General features: G+C 37.5%; 1 long non-coding RNA gene across 1 annotated transcript in view; it reads left to right on the forward strand.

Annotated features, from left to right (window-relative positions):
- The window catches only part of LOC132028000 (uncharacterized), a 31,712-nt gene that overhangs the window by 8,432 nt on the left and 1,327 nt on the right, over window positions 1–21,953 (forward strand). Inside the window, exon 2 of the long non-coding RNA XR_009407308.1 lies at window positions 18,065–18,107. This is a non-coding gene — a long non-coding RNA (uncharacterized LOC132028000). The remainder of the gene's footprint in view (window positions 1–18,064; window positions 18,108–21,953) is intronic.

Below are 21,953 nucleotides of genomic sequence, written 5' to 3' on the forward strand. Positions count from 1 at the left end.
TTATCCACATTATTGCCTTATAATTTTGTAAGAGATTATAATTCTCATAATGCTTTATGTTTCTGTAGCATTGATTATAATTTCTCTTCTCCTCCAATTTGTGATTTCATTTATTTATTTATTATTTATTTATTTATTTATTTATTTTTATTTATTTGAGTCCTCTCTTTTTCTTGATGAGTTTGGCTAAAGGTTTATTAATTTTGTTGATCTTTTCAAAGAATCAGCTCCTGATTTTATTGAACTGTTGTATTATGTGGTGGGTTTTTTTGTGTGTGTCTATTTCATTTATTTTTCCTTTATTATTTATATTATTAAGACATATTAACGAAATTGTCTTCTATTCCTAATGTGCTGAATATTTTGGTCATGATGTGGTACTGGCTCCCCCCCCCCATTATTATGTTATATTAAGTACATACAGTATGTACTATTATTATGTTATATTATATACATACAGTACATCATTAGCTTTTGATATAGTGTTCCTTGATTCATTGTTCCGTATAACACCCAGTGCTCCATGCAATATGTGCCCTCCTTAATACCCATACCAGGCTAATCCATCCCCCAACTCCCCAGCCCTCTGTAACCCTGTTTGTTTCTTGGAGTCCAGAGTCTCTCATGGTTCATCTGCCCCTCTGATTTTCCCCTCATTCATTTTTCCTTTCCTTCTCCTAAGGTCCTCCATGCTATTCCTTATGTTCCACATATAAGTGAAACCATATGATAATGACTTCCTCTGCCTGACTTAGTTCACTTAGCATAATCTCCTCCAGTTTCATCCTTGTTGAAACAAAACTTGGTTTTCATCCTTTCTGATGGCTGAGTAATATTCCATTGTTTATATGGACCACATCTTTATCCATTTATCTACTGAAGGACCTCTCAGCTCTTCCTACAGTTTAGCTATTGTGTACATTGCTGCTATTAACATTGGGGTACATGTGGCCCTTCTCTTCACTGCATCTGTATCTTTGGGGTAAATATCCAGAAGTGCAATTGCTGGGTGAGAGGGTAGCTCCATTTTTAAATTTTTGAGGAATCTTGGCAGTGTTTTCCAAAGTAGCTGCACCAACTTGCATTCCCACCAACAGTGTAAGAGGGTTCCCCTATCTCTACAACCTCCCCAACATTTGCTGCTTCTTGCCTTGTCAATTTTTGCCGTTCTTACTGGTGTAAGGTGGTATCTCAATGTGGTTTTAATTTGAATTTCCCTGATGGCTAATGATGATGAACATTCTTACATGTGTCTGTTAGCTATTTGTATGTCTTCTTTGGAGAAGTGTCTGTTCATGTTTTCTGCCCATTTTTTGACTTGATTATTTGTTTTTTGGGTGTTGAGTTTGAGAAGTTCTTCATAGATATTGGATATCAGCCCTTTATTTTGTGGGCACCTGGGTGGCTTAGTGTCATCTGCAAATATCTTCTACCATTCTGCAGATTGCCTCTTGGTTTTGTTGACTGTTTCCTTTGCTGTGAAGAAGCTTTTTATCTTGGTGAAGTCCCAAAAGTTCATTTTCACTTTTGTTTCCCTTGCCTTTGGAGATGTATCTTGAAAGAAGTTGCTGTGGCCGATGTTGAAAAGGTTACTGCCTATGTTCTTCTCCAGGATTTGGATGAATTCCTGTCTCACAGTGAGGGCTTTCATCCATTTAGAGTTTATCTTTGTGCATGGTGTAAGAGAGTGGTCAAGTTTCATTCTTCTCTATATAGCTGTCCAATTTTCCCAGCACCAGTTATTGAAGAGACTGTCTTTCTTTCACCGGATATTTTTTCCTGCTTTGTCAAAGGCTAGTTGACCATAGAGTTGAGGGTCCATTTTGTGCTCTCTATTCTGTTCCATTAATCAATGTGTCTGTTTTTATCCCGGTACCATGTTGCCTTGGTGATCACAGCTTTGTGATATAGTTTAAAACCACGCAACCTGGTATCCCCAGCTTTGTTTTTCTTTTTTAACATTTTCTTGGTGATTTGAGGTCTTTTCTGGTTCCATATGAATTTTAGGATTGATTGTTCCAGCACTTTAAAAATGCTGTTGGTATTTTGATTGGGATGACATTGAAGGTATAGATTGTTCTGGGCAGTATAACCATTTTAACAATGTTTTTTCTTCTAATCCATGAGCATGGAATGTTTTTCCATCTTTTTGTGTCTTCTTCAATTTCTTTCATAAGTGTTCTGTAGTTTCTAGAGTATAAATCCTTTATCACTTTGGTTAGGTTTATTCCAAGGTATCTTGTGGTTTTTTGGTGCTATTGTAAATGGAACTGTCTAATTTCTCTTTCTACAGTTACATTGTTAGTGTATAGGAAAGAAACTGATTTCTATGCATTGATTTTTATATCCTACCACAGTCCTGAACTGCTGTATGAGTCCTAATAATTTAGAGGTGGTGTCTTTTGGGTTTTCCACATAAAGTATCATGTCATCTGTGAAGAGAGAGAGTTTGACTTCTTCTTTGCCAATCTGAATAACTTTTATTTCTTTTTGTTGTCTGACTGTTGTTGCTAGGACTTCCAGTACTATGTTGAACAATATTGGCAAGAGTAGACATCCTTGTCATGTTCCTGATCTTAAGGGAAAGGCTCTCAGCTTTTCCTCATTGAGAATGATATTCACTGTGGGCTTTTCATAGATGTTTTTGTTTGTTTTTTTGTTTGTTTGTTTTTTAAATTTCTTTTCAGCATAACAGAATTCATTGTTTTTTACACCACACCCAGTGCTCCATGCAATGCGTGCCCTCCATAATACCCACCACCTGGATCCCCCAACCTCCCAACCCCAGCCCCTTCAAAACCGTCAGTTGCTTTTCAAAGTCCATAGTCTCTCATGGTTCATCTCCCCCTCCAATTTCCTTCAACTCCCTTCTCTTCTCCATCTCCCCATGTCCTCTGTGTTATTTGTTATGCTCTGCAAATAAGTGAAACCATATGATAATTGACTCTCTCTGTTTGACTTATTCCACTCAGCATAATCTCTTCCAGCCCCATCCGTGTTGATACAAAAGTTGGGTATTCATCCTTTCTGATGGAGGCATAATACTCCATAGTGGATATGGACCACATCTTCCTTATCCATTCGTCTGTTGAAGAGCATCTTCGTTCTTTCCACAGTTTGGCAACCGTGGCCATTACTGCTATAAACATTGGGGTACAGATGGCCCTTCTTTTCACTACATCTGTATCTTTGGGGTAAATACCCAGTAGGGCAATTGTGGGGTCATAGGGAAGCTCTATTTTTAATTTCTTGAGGAATCTCCACATTGTTCTCCAAAGTGGCTGCACCAACTTGCATTCCTGCCAACAGTGTAAGAGGGTTCCCCTTTCTCCATATCCTCTCCAACACATGTTGTTTCCTGTCTTGCTAATTTTGGCCATTCTAACTGGTATCTCAATGTGGCTTTAATTTGAATATCCCTGATGGCTAGTGATAATGAACATTTTTTCATATTTTTGATAGCCATTTGTATGTCTTTATTGGAGAAGTGTCTGTTCATATCTTCTGCCCATTTTTTGATATGATTATCTGTTTTGTGTGTGTTGAGTTTGAGAAGTTCTTTACAGATCGTGGATATCAATCTTTTGTCTGTACTGTCATTTGCAAATATCTTCTCCCATTCCATGGGTTTCCTCTTTGTTTTTTTGACTGTTTCCTTTGCTGTGCAGAAGTCTTGATGAAGTCCCAAAAGTTCATCTTTGCTTTTGTTTCCTTTGCCTTTGGAAACATATCTTGAAAGCAGTTGCTGTGGCTGATATCAAAGAGGTTACTGCCTATGGTCTCCTCTAGGATTCTGATGGATTCCTGTCTCACGTTGAGGTCTTTTATCCATTTCAAGTTTATCTTTGTGTATGGTATAAGAGAATGATCGAGTTTCATTCTTCGACATATAGCTGTCCAATTTTCCCAGCAGCATTTATTGAAGAGACTGTCTTTTTTCCACAGTATATTTTTTCCTGCTTTGTCAAAGATTATTTAACCATAGAGTTGAGGGTCCATATCTAGGCTCTCTACTCTGTTCTACTGGTCTATGTGTCTGTTTTTATGCCAGTACTATGCTGTCTTGATGATCACAGCTTTGTAGTAAAGCTTGAAATCAGGCAACGTGATGCTGCCAGTTTTATTTTTGCTTTTCAACATTTCCTTAGCGATTTGGGGTCTCTTCTGATTCCATACAAATTTTAGGATTATTTGCTCCAGCTCCTTGAAAAATACAGTGGAATTTTGATCAGAGTGGCATCAAAAGTATAGATTGCTCTAGGCATTATAGACATTTTAACAATGTTTATTCTTCTGATCCAAGAGCATGGAATGGTCTTCCATCTTTTTATGTCTTCAGTTTCTTTCATGAGTGTTCTCATTGATCCTTTACCTCTTTGGTTAGGTTTATTCCCAGGTATCTTATGGTTCTTGGTGCTATAGTAAATGGAATTAATTCCCTAATTTCCCTTTCTGTATTTTTATACAGAAAATAGTTAGTGTATAAGAAAACAACTCATTTCTGTACATTGACTTTGTATCCTGCCACATTGCTGAATTGCTATATGAGTTCTGGTAGTTTGGGGGTGGAGTCTTTTGGGTTTTCCATATAAAGTATCATGTCATCTGCAAAGAGAGAGAGTTTGACTTCTTCATTGCCAATTTGGATACCTTTTATTTTTCTTTGTTGTCTGATTGCTGTTGCTAGGACTTCCAATACTATGTTGGACAAAAGTGGTGAGAGCGGGCATCCTTGTCGTGTTCCTGATATCAACGGGAAGAGCTTTTTCCAATTGAGAATGATATTTGCTGTGGGTCTTTCATAGATAGATTTTATGAAGTTCAGGAATGTTCTCTCTATCCCCATACTCTGAAACATTTTAATCAGGAACAGATGCTGGATTTTGTCAAATGCTTTTTTGCATCAATTGAGAGGACCATGTGGTTCTTCTCCTCTTATTGATTTGCTATATCACATTCATTGATTTGTGAATGTTGAACCATCCTTGTAGCCCAGGGATAAATCTCACCTGGTCATGGTGGATAATCTTTTTAATGTGCTGTTGGATCTGTTTGCTACGATCTTGTTTAGAATCTTAGCATCCATATTCATCAGTGATATTGGTCTGAAATTCTCCTTTTTGGTAGGGTCTTTGCCTGGTTTTGGGATCAGGGTAATGCTGGCTTCATAGAAAGAGTCTGGAAGTTTTCCTTCTGCTTCAATTTTTTGAAACAGCTTCAGGAGAATAGGTGTTATTTCTTCTTTGAAAGTTTGGTAGAATTCCCCAGGGAATCCATCAGGTCCTGAGCTCTTGTTTTTGGGGAGGTTTTTGATCACTGCTTCAATCTTGTTACTAGATATCAGTCTATTCAGGTTGTCAATTTCTTCCTGGTTCAATTTTGGGAGTTTATAGTTTTCCAGGAATGCATCCATTTCATCTAGCTTACTTAACTTACTGGCATATAACTGTTGATAATAACTTCTGATGATTTTTTCTACTTCCTTGGTGTTAGATGTGATCTCTCCCTTTTCATTCATAATTTTATTAATTTGAGCTTTCTCTTTTTTCTTTTGGATTAGTGTGGCCAATGGTTTATCAATCTTATTGATTGTTTCAAAAAACCAGCTTCTAGTTTCATTGATATGTTCTACTGTATCTCTAGTTTCTACCCCATCGATCTCTGCTCTAATCTTGATTATTTCCCTTCTTATGTGTGGAGTTGGTTTGATTTGTTGTTGATGCTCCAGTTCTTTAAGGTGTAGAGACAGCTGGTGTACTCTGGATTTTTCATTTTTTTTGAGGGAGGCTTGGATGGTTATGTATTTCCCCCTTAGGACCGCCTTTGCTGTATCCCATAGGTTTTGGACCGAAGTGTCTTCATTCTCATTGGTTTCCATGAATTGTTTAAGTTCTTCTTTGATTTCCTGGTTGATCCAAGCATTCTTAAGCTTCCAGGTGTTTGAGTTCCTTCAGAACTTTTCCTTGTGATTGAGCTTCAGTTTCAAAGCATTGTGATCTGAGAATATGCAGGGAATAATCTCAGTCTTTTGGTATAGGTTGAGTCCTGATTTGTGACCCAGTATGTGGTCTATTCTGGAAAATGTTCCATATGAGAAGAATGAGTATTCTGTTGTTTCAGGGTGGAATATATATATATATATATATATATATATATATATATATATATCTCATATATAGATGAGGTCCATCTGGTCCAATATGTCATTCAATGCTCTTGTTTCTTTATTGATTTTTTGCTTGGATGATCTGTCTATTACTGAGAGAAGCATGTTAAGATCTCTGACTATTAATGTTTTCATATCAATATGACTCTTTATCTTGATTAATAGTTTTCTTATATAGTTGGCTGCTCCCATGTTGGGGGAATAGATATTTACAATTGTTAGATCATCTTGGTGGATAGTCCCTTTAAGAATGATGTAGTGTCCTTCTGTATCTCTGACTACAGTCTTTAGTTTAAAATCTATTTTATCTGATATGAGAATCTCTACCCTGGCCTTCTTTTGAGGCCCATTGGCATGAAAGATGCTTCTCCATCCCTTCATTTTCAGTCTGGGTGTATCCTTAGGTTCGAAATTAGTCTCTTGTAGCAACATATGGATGGGTCCTGTCGTTTTATCCAATCTGCAACCCTGTGTCGTTTAATGGGCACATTTAGGCCATTCACATTGAGAGTGATTATTGATAGATACATTTTTATTGACATCGTGTTACCTTTGAAGTCTTTCTTTCTGTAGATTGTCTCTATATTTCTGGTCAATGATATTCTTAGGATTTTTCCTCTTTTATAGAACCCCCCTTAATATTTCCTGCAGTGTTGGCTTGGTGGTCGCATACTCTTTTAAGCCTTGTCGGTCTTGGAAACTCTTTATCTCTCCATCCATTTTGAATGTCAGTCTTGCTGGATAAAGTATTCTTGGCTGCGTGTTCTTCTCATTTAGTGCCCTGAATATATCTTGCCAGCCTTTTCTGGCTTGCTAGGTTTCTGTGGATAGGTCTGACATTATTCTTATGGGCTTTCCTCTGTACATAAGGAGCTTCTTTGTCCTAGGCGCCTTCAAGAGAGTTTCTCTACAATTATAATTCCTCATTCTTACTATCAGGTGTCTTGAGGACTTTCGAGAATCTATAATCTTGGGGGGGAGACCGTTCTGCCTCTAGTACATGAACGCTGGTTCCATTCGCGAGATTGGGAAATTTTTCATGGAGAACTTGTTCCACTATATCTTCTAGACTTCTTTCTTTCTCCTCCCTTTCAGGGATGCCAATAATTCTGATGTTGGAACGTTCCATGGCATCATTTATTTCCCTAATTCTGTTTTCATGGCTTCTAAGCTGTTTGTTCCAGGCTTCCTCCTGATCCTTTCTCTCTGTTTGTCCTCCAGATCACTAATTCTATCTTCTGTCTCAGTTACCCTAGCTTTTAGGGAATTTAGATTAGATTGGAACTCATTGAGAGCATTGTGAACATCATCCCTGGTGGCTTTCAGTTCTGCCCTAATCAATTCTGTTTTGTCATCCATGGCTTTCTCCAACCTAGCTATTGCCTGGATAGTTGTTAGCTGAATTCCCTTTCTGACATATTGTCTATGTCAGTAGCCATTAGTTCTGTTGCAGAAGGCCCATCCTCTGAACTTTTCTTCTGTTGGGCATCCCTCCTTATAGCCATTTTGATGAGAGATGGCTGAACAGATGTAGCTGGATGTATCAAGCGTGGTACAGTCAAGGTACAACCTGGAACGCTTCTGAGCAATCAAGAGTCCCCACCCAAATTAAAGAAAAAAAGAAAGAGAGAAAAAAGAAAAGAGAGAGAGAGAGACAGGGGAAAAAAAAGAAAGAAAGATAAAAGAGAAGGCTCAGCCCAAATGGGCCCCAAGGTAAGATTTATGAAATATACAAACAAAAACAGAGAAACAAAAAGAGTGATAAAAGTATACGACAAGAGCAAATATATATATATATATATATATATATATATATATATATATATATATACATATACATATATAAAAGCAAAACAAACAAACAAAAAAGGAACCTCGTCAAAAAGAACCCCAAGTATAAGATTTATATACTACCAGGACAAACACAAATACACAGAAACACTGGCGGAAGTAAAAGATGGGAGGGTGGTTATAAATTCTCAGTGTGGGCGAGGAAGGTTATTTTGATTCTTCCTGTATGTATCTTGATATCTTTGTTAAAGGACTCAACTTTCCTAAGATAACAGGGGATTAAAAATTGGCTTACCTATAGGGGTAGCATTAATTGGGGAAAGGAGATTACCTTGAAGTTTAACTCTATATGAATATTAAAAAATTAAAATTAAAAAAATGAACTAAACTAAACTATACTAAAATTTAAAAAAAAATAGAAAAACAAAAGTAAAACATGGGTATATGTATCAAAAAGTTCAGGTTAAAAGGTTATTATGGAATTTGATATGCTGGACATCTCACTGTGATGGTAAATAGGCTAAAAATTATCTATATAAAAAATAAAAAAATTTAAAAATGAACCAGAATAGTGGGAATGAATTAAAAATAAAAGTTGTATCTATGAAGTAGTGGTGGTGTATATCTATATATCTCTCTCTTTCTCTCTATATATATATAAAAGAAAAAGAGAAAATAAGCATATATGTGAAACAGTAGAAGTTAAAAAGTTACTATGGACTATATTGTATTAAGGGGCACCTGGGTGGCTCAGTCGGTTAAGCCACTGACTTTGACTCAGGTCATGATCCCAGAGTCCTGGGATCGAGTCCTGCATCGGGCTCCTTAGTCAGCAGGAAGCCTGCACACACCTCTCTCAGGGGAGGGTGTGGGGCCCAACTCAGGCTCTGATAGCACTGTGTGACGCACATGTAGGGGCTGCAAAAAGGCTGTGTTTCTGCTGGCTGGCGAGGCTCCCACCCCACGCACCCTCAGGCGTGCTTGCTCATGGCTCAGGAGCCAAGACCTGGTTTCTTTGCCGCACTCTCTCTGGCTCAGCATCAGGGGTGGCTGTCCTCGGTCAGGGGACTTAAGCCCTTGTCCCTAAGTGCCCTGATTCCCACAATTTCCCCCTGCGATCCTTTGCTCTTTTTGAGTGCTTTCAACCAGACTCCAAGTTAATGCTGGTCCCCAGTTGCAGGGCACTCTCGTATTGGGGTATTACTTTCCAGTGGGTCGCTTCTGGTGGCTCCCTCCCCCTTTTGTTTATCTTCCAATACCAGTCCAATGTTCCCACTCTACTTTACCTGCCCACTGGTGTCTTCTGCCCCCATAGAGATCCAGACGTATATAATTCTAATCTCAGGCTGATTTCATGGGTGATCAGAGTTCTTTGGTAGGTAATCAGCTCACTTTAGGGTACAGATTGAAAAGGCGCCTCCTCCTAGTTCTCCGCCATCTTGCCTCCCCTCATAGATGGTTTTTATGAAATTGAGGAATGTTCCCTCTATCCCTATACTCTGAAGAGTTTTAACCAGGAAAGGATTCTGTATTTTGTCAAATGCTTTTTCTCCTTCTATTGAGAAGACCATATGGCTCTTCTCTCTTCTCTTATTAATATGTTCTATCACATTGATTTGCAAATGTTGAACCTCCCTTGCATCCCAGGGATAAATCCCACCTGGTTGTGGTGGATAATCCTTTTGATGTACTGTAGGATCCTATCAGCTAAGATCTTGTTAAGAATTTTGGCATGTATCTTCATTAGGGATATCTGTCTGAAATTCTCATTTTTTATGGGGTCTTTGCCTGGTTTTGGGATCAAGGTAATGCTGGCCTCTTAGAATATGTCTGGAAGTTTTCCTTCTGTTTCTATTTTTTTAAACGGCTTCAGGAGACTAGGATTTATTTTTTATTTGAATGTTTGATAGAATTCCCCAATGAATCCATCAGGCTCTGGACTCTTGTTCTTTGGGAGGTTTTAATCACTGCTCCAATCTCATTGCTGGTTATTGGTCTATTCAGGTTGTCAGTTTCTTCCTGTTTCAGTCTTGGTAGTTTATAGGTTTCCAGGAAGGCATCCATTTCTTCCAGGTTGCTTAATTTTTTGGCATATAGTTGTTGATAGTAATTTCTGATAATTGTTTCTATTTCCGTGGTGTTAGTCATAATCTCTCCCCTTTCATTCATAATTTTATTAATTTGGGTCCTTTCTCTTTTCTTTTGAATAAGTCTGGCCTGTGGTTTGTCAGTCTTATTAATTATTTAATGGAACCAGCTTCTAGTTTCATTGATCTACTCTACTGTATTTCTGGTTTTTTCATTCACTGATCTCTGCTCTAGTCTTAATTATTTCCCTTCTCGTGTGTGGCTTAGACTTCAATTGTTGTTTTTCTCAGTTCTTTAAGGTGTAAAGTTAATTGGTGAATTCAGGATTTTTCTATTTTTTTGAGTGAGGCTTGGATGGCTATGTATTTCCCTCTTAGAACCGCCTTTGCAGTATCCCATAGGTTTTGGGCCAATTTGTTTTCAGTCTCATTGGTTTCCATGAATTATTTAAATTCTATAATTTCCTGGTTGACCCAAAATCTCTTAAGGAGGATGGTCTTTAGCTTCCAAGTGTTTGAATTTCTTCCAAATTTTTTCTTGTGATTGAGTCCCAGTTTCAAAGCATCGTGGTTTGAAAATATGCAGGGAATAATCTCAATCATTTGGTATTGGTTGAGACCTAATTTGTGACCCAGTAGGTCTATTCTGGAGAAAATTCATGTGTGCTCGAGAAGAATGAGTATTCTGTTGTTTTAGGGTGGAATATTCTGTATATATCTATGAGGTCCATCTGGTCCAATGTGTCTTTCAAAGCTCTTGTTTCTTTGTTGATTCTCTGCTTAGGTGACCTGTCCATTGCTGAGAGTGGAGTTTTGAGGTCTCCTACTATTAATGTGTTATTATCACTGTGTCTCTTCATTTTGGTTAACAGTTGGCTTATGCAGCTGGCTTCTCCCATGTTGGGGGCATAGATATTTACAAATGTTAGATCCTCTTGTTGGATAGACCCTTTAAGAATGATATAGTGTCCTTATGTATCTCTAATTATAGTCTTTAGTTTAAAATCTAATTTGTCTGATAGGAAGAAATGCTACTCCAGCTTTCTTTTGAGGTTTGTTGGCATGAAAAATGGTTCTCCATCTCTTCACTTTCAGTCTGGCTGTATCTTTAACTTCAAAATGAGTCTCTTGTAGACAGAATATGGATGGGTCCTATCTTTTTTGCAGTCTGCAACCCTGTGCCATTTCATGGGAGGACTTAGGCCATTCGTGTTGAGAGTTATTATTGAAAGATATGATTTTATTGTCATCATGTTGCCTGTGAAGTCCTTGTTTCTATAGATTGTCTCTGTAAATTTCTATTTTATATCAGTCTTGGGGTCTTTCTCCTTTTAATATTTCTTGCAGGGCCAGCTGACTGGTCACATATTCTTTCAGTTTCTGCCATTCCTGGAACCTCTTTATTTCTCCATCCATTCTGAATGACAGCCTTGCCAGATAAGTATTTTTGGCTGCATGTTCTCATTTAGTACCCTGAATATGTCTTGCCAGCCCTTTCTGGTTTGCCAGGTCTCTGTGACAGGTCTAACATTATCCCTCTGGATGTAAGGAATCTCTTCCCCCTAATTGGCCTTGAAATGGCTTCCTTGGTTCTAAGATATGTGAGTTTTACTTACATGTCAGGACCTTGGTCTGTTCTCTTTGATCTTGGGAGGGGTCCTCTCTACCTCTAGGATATGAATGTTTGTTTCATTCCCCAGATTAGGGAAGTATTCAGCTACAATTTGTTCAAATATATCTTCTAGTCCTCACTCTCTCTCCACCTCCACAGGGATCCCAGTAATTCTAACACTGGAACATTTCATGGTGTCATTTATTTCTCTAATTCTGTTTTCATGGATTTTAAGGTGTTTGTTCCAAGCTTCCTCCTGTTTCTTTCTTTCTATCAGTTTGTTTTCTAGATCACTAACTCATTCTTCTTCTTCATTTACCCTAGATATTAGAATATCTAGTTTAGACTGCATCTCATTAATAGTATTTTTAAGTTCAGCCTGATTAGCTCTAATTTTTGCCCTTAGAGAATCTCCATAGCCATTAATGGTTTTCTCCAGCTTAGCTATTGTGTTCATAACTGTTACCCTGAAGTCTGTTCCTGACCTCTTGCTTATATCCATATCCATTAAGTCTGTGGGGGAGGACATTGTCTCTGGTTCATTTCTTTGTTAGGAGTTCCCCCTCCTAGTCATTCTATTGAGGGGTGGTTGAGGGAATGTACAGTCAAAAATATCAAACACAATCCAGGTAAGATGCACAATGGGAAAGTTTAGAGTGATTAGAAACCACCACCAAGAAAACCCAGCCAAAATGAAATCCAAGAACAAGATTTATAAAGTTAAAAAGGGGTGTGTGTGTCTGTAATCTCTTAAATGTGAGTGAGGTAGAGTGTTTCAGTTCTTCCTGTGTGTATTTTCTTCTCTTTGTTAGAGAACACTACTTCCCAGAGTTACAAGGAAATTAAAACTGGTATATAAATAAAGGTAGTATTGAATAAGGAAAAAAGGGCTACATTGAAGCTTATGTGTATATGTATATGTATATGTATATGTATATCTCTCTTTCTCTCTCTCTCTCTCTATATATATATATAAAAGAAAAAGAGGAAAAAAAGCATATATGTGAAACAGTAGAAGTTAAAAAGTTACTATGGACTATATTGTATTAAGGGGCACCTGGGTGGCTCAGTTGGTTAAGCCACTGCCTTTGGCTCAGGTCATGATCCCAGTCAAGTCCCCCACTCCTCTGCCATCTTGGCCCTCTCCCTTTTTCCTAGCTTCTTTAGGTGTAAGGTTATGTTTATTGAGATAGGCCAATATTGCTATGAACTTCTGTCTCAGAACCACTTCTTCTGTATCTCAAAGACTTTGGACTTGTGTTTTCATTTTCATTTGTCTCCATATATTTTTTTATTTCCTTTATGAATTCTTGGTTGATCCATTCATTGTTTAGTATCATGTTATTTACCCTGCATGTATTTTTATACTTTCCAGACTTTATCTCATGATTGATTTCTAGTGTCATGCTCTAGTGGTCAGAAAAGATGCATGGTAGGATTTAAATCTTTTTAAATTTATTGAGGTCTGTTCTGGAGCATGTTCTAAGTGCAGTTGAAAAGAATGTGTAGTCTGATTTTTTTTTTTTTTTTTTGATGAAATGTTCTGAATATATCTGTTAGGTCCATCTGGTCTAATGTGTCATTCAATGCCACTGTTTCCTTGTTGATTTTCTGTCTAGATGATCTGTCCATTGCTATAAGTGGGATATTAAGGCTCACTTATTATATTGTATTACCATCAGTTTCTTCCTTTATCTCTGTTAATAGGTGCTCTGTGTACTTACATGCTCCCATGTTAGGAGCATAGATTTTTAAAACTGTTATAGCCTCTTGTTGAAGTATTCCTTTTATCATTATGTAGTATCCTTTTTTGTCTCTTGTCACAGTCTTTGTTTTAAAGTCTGTTTTGTCTGACATAAGTATTGCTACCTCAGTTTTCTTTTTGCTTCTATTTGCATGGTGTATGTTTTTCCATACTTTCACTTTAAATCTGTATGTGTATTTAGGTCTGAAGTAAGTTTCTTGTAGGCAGCATATAGATGGATCTGGATTTCATATCCATTCAGTCATCCTATGTCTTTTGATTGGACCATTTAGTCCATTTACATTTGAAGTAGTTATTGATAGGTATATACTTATTGCCATTTTATTATTTGTTTTCAATTGTTTTTGTAGTTCTTTTTCCTTTCTTCCTCTCTTGTTCTCTTTCCTTGTCATTTAATGGCTTTTGAAACAGCACTCAGCTAATTTTATGAATAGAAAATTAACAACAGAAATTCAGCATTAAAAAACCTCAGTAGTGAGGTGCCTGGATGGCTCAGTTGGGTAAGCATCCACCTTTGGCTCAGGTCATGATCTCAGGATCCAGGGATCAACCCCCACATTGGGCTTCCTGCTCAATGGGGAGTCTGCTTCTTCCTCTCCTGTCCTTCTCCCCACCCATGCTCTTTCTGTCTGTATGTCAAATAAATCAATAAAACCTTAAAAAAAAAAACCTCAGTAGAGTTTGAATGTAATAGCACAATCATGTATAAATGCAAGGGAGAAATGGAATAACTCAAAAAAGCAACAAGCTAAGAAAAGGACAGTGCAGAATAGGGTATATAGAGAGAAAGTATAAGATGCCTAGGAAAAAGGTCACAAAAATTTTTCCTTTCTTCCTACATGAAATTATGAAACTTAAAGTCATAAAAGACATGATATAAGCATTTGCAGAGACATACCATATTCGTGGATGGGAAGACTCCTAAAAATATTAAATCTCTCCAATTTTTCTAAAAATTCAGTGTCATTCAAATCAAAACTCTTGGGGGGTTTTAAAATAATTTTATAAAAGTATACAGCAATTCTACTTCAAAGTAAAGTCATGTATTTTAGAGAAACATTTCTTTATATGGACATAGGTATTTAGTGCTTAAAATAGTAAAAAATGAGAAAACTTACTGTTCACTGGTCATTAAATAGATAAATTAACTGTAGGTTATTATTATTGGACAGTGAAAATAAAGCAACTTGCATCAATCTGCATGTGTCAATATGAACAGATTTGAAAAACAAAATATTCAATGCAAAAAGAAAATTACTAAAAGTTATATATAAATGATATAAAATATGTGGGACTTAAAAACCCAAATAGCACTGGGGTGCCTGAGTGGCTCAGTGGGTTAAGGCCTCTGCCTTGGGCTTGGATCATGATCTCAGAGTCCTGGGATCAGGCCCTGCATTGGGTTCTCTGCTTGGCAGGGGGCCTGCTTCTTCCTCTCTTTCTGCCTGCTTCTCTGCCTACTTGTAATCTCTGTCTGTCAAATAAAAAATAAATAAATAAATAAAATCTTTTAAAAAATAGCACTATATATTAATTCATGCATACATTTGTAGTAAAATTCTGCAGTCTTGCATATAATTGATTCCTCGAAACTTCAGCATGCTTCTGGAGAAAGTAGAGAAGGAAGGGATGTGAGTGGAATTAGAACTTTAGCTGTATCTGGAATACTTTATAAAAAGAATAAAGAATAAATAAATATGAAGCAAAAATGGACTAATATTAACATCTTTTAGATATGGGTAGCAAATAATTACCTTCTGTTATACCTGACATATTTCAAAAAACACAATCAATAAGCAAAATTGATTTGTAGGATTTTCAATGCTGATCAACTCTTAAATGAGCTGACATAAAGCCCTATATTTAATTTAGATCCTCTCATCAATATTTGCCATACCTAAAACCTGGACAGATGGCAAATACAATATTCCTTCTATTAGACAGATGGATGAACTGGAATGTTTAATTACTTTCTCCTAGTTACATAATAAGTAGCTCTGGAAATGAAATATTTTGGTCAATAACTTTGGGATTTAGCCATCACAAGGAATGTGAGAACACAATGCTTAACCTTTAGAGTTTCTGCTATGAGACAAAATAACCTATTCACACATATATCCTATTACATATCTAAAACAGAAGCCCTATACCTTCATACATAATCAGACACTTTAGAACAGGAAAATACATTCTTAAAATTCTATTTTTTCTCATGATTGCTGTCATAAATAAGTCATTCCATTCTGACATATTTTGAATAAATGATTATGTATCATTTTAAAAGATTTTTATTTATTTATTTTGAATGAGAGAGAGAGAGAGCATGTGAGCAGGAGAAGAGGCAGAGGCAGGGGGAGAGTATCTTAAGCAGACCCCACACTGAGCATGGACCCCAATGCAAGGCTTAGTCTCACGGCCCTGAGATCATGACCTGAGCTGAAATCAAGAGTTGGCTGCTGAACCAACAGAACAACCCAGATGCCCCTATTTATCACTTTTTTAAAGTGAGAGTTTTGACATCAAAGAAAAGCCAAGCATAAATCAGGTCTCTTAGTAGAACATTTGATTCTCCTACTCCAGAAATGGGCATTTAGGACAAAGAGCATCTGGATTGTATTCAGGAGACGTGAATTTTCTTCTTAAGACCTCTACTGGCTGATTGTGGCCTGTATCAGTTTTTCGAATCTTCCAGGATCTGTAATAGAGTATGGAAGAAAGATATATCAGGTTGAGAGAACAGCATTAATCTTAAAAATATACTGCTTGTTTGGAACATGGCAAAGAGCCTGCTGGGGCTGGAAGGACATATTTATGGAATGCAATAGTAGTAAATGGGACTGGGAGGCTTTGGATTTTACTCGGCAGCAATTGAAGATTTTTGAGGAGTGGTGCAGTCTTATCTTCATTATGCTTTGCTTGGGAATATTGTCATTCAGTAATGGCAAACAGCCTATGAAGAAACCATACAATAACAAGTCAACCAAACTGATATTTATTTTGCTTACAAAATGAGAAATCAGGAGGTGGAGAACCCAAAGTGGTGCAGCATTTCCAAATAGTCATCGAAACCTCAGATTCCCTCTACTTCCTGTTTCACCAGCCTTAGCTTGAAACTTTTGTCCCCATTCTCCCAGAATGCCTATTCTAGCAGAAAGTGAAGGGAGACTAAAAATTAAAAATTTATTCCAACTAAACAGTAATATAATGGCTTTGATGGAAGTCCCATCTTATAGACTTTTGGCCAGAAGTGGATCACAGGAAGTCTGGGGCTGTATATGATTTGTGTTTGTGTGTGTGTGTGTGTGTGTGTGTGTTTTCTAAGTATAATTTATTTACAATAAACTACATATATATAAGTTGTACAATTCATTATGGAATCATTACCATAATTAAGATACCAAGTATTTCTAGGAGGCAAATATTTTAAAATGGAAAATTTGTCACCTCAAGGTTCTTGTAGCAAGGGAAAAATGGGAAAATAGGTGTCAAGAAGCAAATGGAAGTATCTGCCAGAATTTCTAGATTCAAAAGTTTTCCTAAGGGTACCCCTCCAAGTATTCCTCCTAGTTCAGCTTGGTGGACCCCAAAAGAGCTTTTGGGGAGAACCCAAAGCAGGAGCTTGACTTGGGATCTTTTCTGGCCTAAGTCTGCCTTGGCTGGTAGTATAACTTAGAGGTGAACATGATTTTTAGAGTCAGACCAGGGTTAAAATCCCAGCTCCATTTACTAACTCCTTGTGTGGCTATGAATGATTTAGTTCAGTGAATATTTATTGAGCACCAACTATGTACCAGATACTCTGCCATTTCCTTGGGCATATGGCAGTAAAGGGCAAACACAGTCCATCCCTTCACAGAGCTTACTTTCTGGTGATGATTGAGCCTTTTCTATAAATAGGAGTTGTGGTAAGGATAAATTTAGTTCCTATGACATGTAAATAAATGCTAGTTTAGGGTAATTGTTCAGAAGCTGTCCTAGATTTGGATTCTTTCTACTGAAACTAGTACTCAACATTTGGGAGCTTAGATCTCTCCACTAGAAGTTCTGATTGATTTTGGATTAATCCCAGGAGTTCTGGGCTTTTTTTGGAGCTAATTAAGGCCAACTAAACTGTGACCCTAAACCTCATTGGGTTAAGAGCACATGACCTAGTTTCTTCCTTCAGAGGGATGATAGTTCTCAAATATCTTCTTGGAATCTCAGAAATCCCCTGCCTCTGAAAATCCTTCTATTTTGAAGCTATTCAAGGACTAGAGCTTATTTTTCTGATCCCTCCCTGCTCACCCCTCTGTGGGTAACTCTGGTTTCCTTTTACAACATCAGAAACCTGGGAATAATCCTAGCACTCCAAAGACATTAGGGCACCTGGGAAAGCTAGGATTTATCCTAGATTATGGGGACCTTGATTCGAGACCACAAAATTCCTGATTTCTCCCAGTGTAATGAAGAAATGTTATGAAGATCAACAGTTCTCCTTTTCCTTGCAATTTCTTTTGCCTCTTGGTAGCATAAAAAATATTGGAATGTTATAATAATTATTATTATTAGTAGTAGTAGTAGTAGTTACATGCAGTAACTACTATGAGCTGGGCACTTTATATACTATCTCATTTAATAACCTTGTTATTATTCTTATTTTACAGAAAGGGAACCAAGTCTGCAGAGATGACAAGCACTTTGCCCAAGGTCATTTAACCCATGATGGATGGAATTGGAATTTACACCCAGCTCTGTCTGACTTTAGGCCTCATTTTTTTTTTTTTTTTAACTTCTGATATATTGTGGCTGTTTTGGGAATTACCTATTCTTGGGAAATATTTATCACAGCTATCTTTGGACACAGTTTGGTAGAAATCCCAAATACCTTAATAGTCAATTCTATTTCCCTTTTCAAACTCTTAGTTAAGCCATGTGTCCAAGGAAAAGTAGCTGTCTTTGCCAAGCTCTTGAATTTTTCATCTTGATCCTGGCAGTTGACTCCCTGGTCTGGCCCAGTGTGCAGTTGCCAGTTCTGAGAGCTTGCTGTGCACTGTGCCCTGTCAGAGACTATAGTTGGGCTCCCTACATATGCTTGCCTCTAGACAAGAGTCCTTCCCTTTTCTCAGAGCTGAGTTAGTTGTATCTGAAATGTACTTGGGTGGGCACTTCCAATTCCCTCTGAATTTTTAAGTGCGTTGAGGGGTAAGGAAGCAGAAGAAAGTCAAAACAAAACATTTGTGCATTGATTTTATATCCTGACACTTTACTGAATTCCTGTATAAGTTCTAGCAGTTTTGGAGTAGAGTCTTTTGGGTTTTCCACATATAGTATCATATCATCTGCGAAGAGTGATAATTTAACTTCTTCTTTGCCGATTTGGATGCCTTTAATTTCCTTTTGTTGTCTGATTGCTGAGGCTAGGACCTCTAGTACTATGTTGAATAGCAGTGGTGATAATGGACATCCCTGCCGTGTTCCTGACCTTAGCGGAAAAGCTTTCAGTTTTTCTCCATTGAGAATGATATTTGCGGTGGGTTTTTCATAGATGGCTTTGATGATATTGAGGTATGTGCCCTCTATCCCTACACTTTGAAGAGTTTTGATCAGGAAGGGATGCTGTACTTTGTCAAATGCTTTTTCAGCATCTATTGAGAGTATCATATGGTTCTTGTTCTTTCTTTTATTGATGTGTTGTATCACATTGACTGATTTGCGGATGTTGAACCAACCTTGCAGCCCTGGAATAAATCCCACTTGGTCGTGGTGAATAATCTTTTTAATGTACTGTTGAATCCTATTGGCTAGTATTTTGTTGAGTATTTTCGCATCTGTGTTCATCAAGGATATCGGTCTATAGCTCTCTTTTTTGGTGGGATCCTTGTCTGGTTTTGGGATCAAGGTGATGCTGGCCTCATAAAATGAGTTTGGAAGTTTTCCTTCCATTTCTATTTTTTGGAACAGTTTTAGGAGAAAAGGAATTAGTTCTTCTTTAAATGTTTGGTAGAATTCCCCCGGGAAGCCGTCTGGCCCTGGGCTTTTGTTTGTTTGGAGATTTTTAATGACTGTTTCAATCTCCTTACTGGTTATGGGTCTGTTCAGGCTTTCTATTTCTTCCTGGTTCAGTTGTGGTAGTTTATATGTTTCTAGGAATGCATCCATTTCTTCCAGATTGTCAAATTTATTGGCATAGAGTTGCTCATAGTATGTTCTTATAATAGTTTGTATTTCTTTGGTGTTAGTTGTGATCTCTCCTCTTTCATTCATGATTTTATTTATTTGGGTCCTTTCTCTTTTCTTTTTGATAAGTCGGGCCAGGGGTTTATCAATTTTATTAATTCTTTCAAAGAACCAGCTCCTAGTTTCGTTGATTTGTTCTATTGTTTTTTTGGTTTCTATTTCATTGATTTCTGCTCTGATCTTTATGATTTCTCTTCTCCTGCTGGGCTTAGGGTTTCTTTCTTGTTCTTTCTCCAGCTCCTGTAGGTGTAGGGTTAGGTTGTGTACCTGAGACCTTTCTTGTTTCTTGAGAAAGGCCTGTACCGCTATATATTTTCCTCTCAGGACTGCCTTTGTTGTGTCCCACAGATTTTGAACCGTTGTATTTTCATTATCATTTGTTTCCATGATTTTTTTTCAATTCTTCTTTAATTTCCCGGTTGACCCATTCATTCTTTAGAAGGATACTGTTTAGTCTCCATGTATTTGGGTTCTTTCCAAACTTCCTTTTGTGGTTGAGTTCTAGCTTTAGAGCATTGTGGTCTGAAAATATGCAGGGAATGATCCCAATCTTTTGATACCAGTTGAGTCCTGATTTAGGACCGAGGATATGATCTATTCTGGAGAATGTTCCATGTGCACTAGAGAAGAATGTGTATTCTGTTGCTTTGGGATGAAATATTCTGAATATATCTGTGATGTCCATCTGGTCCAGTGTGTTGTTTAAGGCCTTTATTTCCTTGCTGATCTTTTGCTTGGATGATCTGTCCATTTCAGTGAGGGGAGTGTAAAAGACTCCACTCCAAAACTGCTAGAACTTATACAGGAATTCAGTAAAGTGTCAGGATATAAAATCAATGCACAGAAATCAGTTGCATTTCTCTACACCAACAGCAAGACAGAAGAAAGAGAAATTAAGGAGTCAATCCCATTTACAATTGCATCCAAAACCATAAGATACCTAGGAATAAACCTAACCAAAGAGACACAGAATCTATACTCAGAAAACTATAAAGTACCCATGAAAGAAATTGAGGAAGACACAAAGAAATGGAAAAATGTTCCATGCTCCTGGATTGGAAGAACAAATATTGTGAAAATGTCTATGCTACCTAAAGCAATCTACACATTTAATGCAATTCCTATCAAAGTACCATCCATCTTTTTCAAAGAAATGGAACAAATAATGCTAAAATTTATATGGAACCAGAAAAGACCTCGAATAGCCAAAGGGATATTGAAAAGGAAAGCCAACGTTGGTGGCATCACAATTCCGGACTCCAAGCTCTATTACAAAGCTGTCATCATCAAGACAGCATGGTACTGGCACAAAAACAGACACATAGATCAATGGAACAGAATAGAGATCCCAGAAATAGACCCTCAACTCTATGGCCAACTAATCATCGACAAAGCAGGAAAGAATGTCCAATGGAAAAAAGACAGCCTCTTCAATAAATGGTGCTGGGAAAATTGGACAGCCACATGCAGAAAAATGAAATTGGACCATTTCCTTACACCACACACGAAAATAGACTCAAAATGGATGAAGGACCTCAATGTGCGAAAAGAATCCATCAAAATCCTTGAGGAGAACACAGGCAGCAACCTCTTCGACCTCAGCCGCAGCAACATCTTCCTAGGCACAACGCCGAAGTCAAGGGAAGCAAGGGCAAAAATGAACTATTGGGATTTCATCAAGATCAAAAGCTTTTGCACAGCAAAGGAAACAGTTAACAAAATCAAAAGACAACTGACAGAATGGGAGAAGATATTTGCAAACAACATATCAGATAAAGGACTAGTGTCCAGAATCTATATAGAACTTAGCAAACTCAACACCCAAAGAACAAATAATCCAATCAAGAAATGGGCAGAGGACATGAACAGACATTTCTGCAAAGAAGACATCCAGATGGCCAACAGACACATGAAAAAGTGTTCCATATCACTCGGCATCAGGGAAATACAAATCAAAACCACAATGCGATATCACCTCACACCAGTCAGAATAGCTAAAATCAACAAGTCAGGAAATGACAGATGCTGGCGAGGATGCGGAGAAAGGGGAACCCTCCTCCACTGTTGGTGGGAATGCAAGCTGGTGCAGCCACTCTGGAAAACAGCATGGAGGTTCCTCAAAATGTTGAAAATAGAACTGCCCTATGACCCAGCAATTGCACTATTGGGTATTTACCCTTAAGATACAAACGTAGTGATCCAAAGGGGCACGTGCACCCAAATGTTTATAGCAGCAATGTCCACAATAGCCAAACTATGGAAAGAACCTAGATGTCCATCAACAGATGAATGGATCAAGAAGATGTGGTATATATA

The sequence above is a fragment of the Mustela nigripes genome, chromosome 12 (assembly GCF_022355385.1).
Source record: "Mustela nigripes isolate SB6536 chromosome 12, MUSNIG.SB6536, whole genome shotgun sequence".
Taxonomy (NCBI): Eukaryota; Metazoa; Chordata; class Mammalia; order Carnivora; family Mustelidae; genus Mustela; species Mustela nigripes.